The sequence below is a fragment of the Octopus bimaculoides genome, chromosome 11 (genome assembly GCF_001194135.2).
Source record: "Octopus bimaculoides isolate UCB-OBI-ISO-001 chromosome 11, ASM119413v2, whole genome shotgun sequence".
NCBI lineage: Eukaryota > Metazoa > Mollusca > Cephalopoda > Octopoda > Octopodidae > Octopus > Octopus bimaculoides.
Genome location: NC_068991.1, coordinates 73,326,496 through 73,327,333, shown reverse-complemented (window position 1 = coordinate 73,327,333; position 838 = coordinate 73,326,496).

Genomic DNA, 838 nt, shown 5'->3' with positions numbered 1-838 from the left:
ATATATATATATATATATATATATATATATACATATATTCTGAAGAGAAGCAATATCTCATTGGCTCAATTAGGCTCCACTATTGTGCCCATTCGAGACTTGAGAATCTGCATATTATGGAGGAACATCGTGTCAATTTACCAGAAGTTACAGTATGGTGCGGTTTATCCTCAAAAAGATCAATTGGACCTATCTTTTTAATGGTATTGTAAGTGGTCAATTTCCTTGAATTTGCTGCGATAGTCCCTCATGCCAAGCGAAGCATTTAAGGGGACTGCGAGAATGTGGGGCTGTATTTTCAGTAAAATCAGATATTACCACTCAGCCACAGTGGGAGGTGTCTATGGAAGGGTCTACATTGAAGAGATTTTGCTGAACAGGTAGATCGAATGAAAAGCCTCAGTGGAATAACTTCCGCTTGCATTGGGCCTCACCCCATCGGGATACTTATTTTGTAGACAAAGTTTAGGATACTAAACTGACAACGATTGACGTTGTAAGGGAAGCCCCAGGACGAGGGTGCGCACAAATATCGAACTATGTTTCTTCATGTTTGCAATTTCATCGCTTCGCACTATCGACATTAACGGAACCACTATGTCTATCAGTATGAACACAGATGTTCATAATAAAAAAATTACTTCTATCCGTCGAATCTACCTACCTACCTACCTATCTATCTATCTATCTCTCTCTCTCTCTCTCTCTCTCTATCTATGTATCTCTGTATATTTATATATATATATATATACGTGTGTGTGTGTGTATGCGTGCACCACCTGTCCTCGTCTGTTGTTGTTTTTTTTCGTACTTTCTCCCATTTATATATATATATATA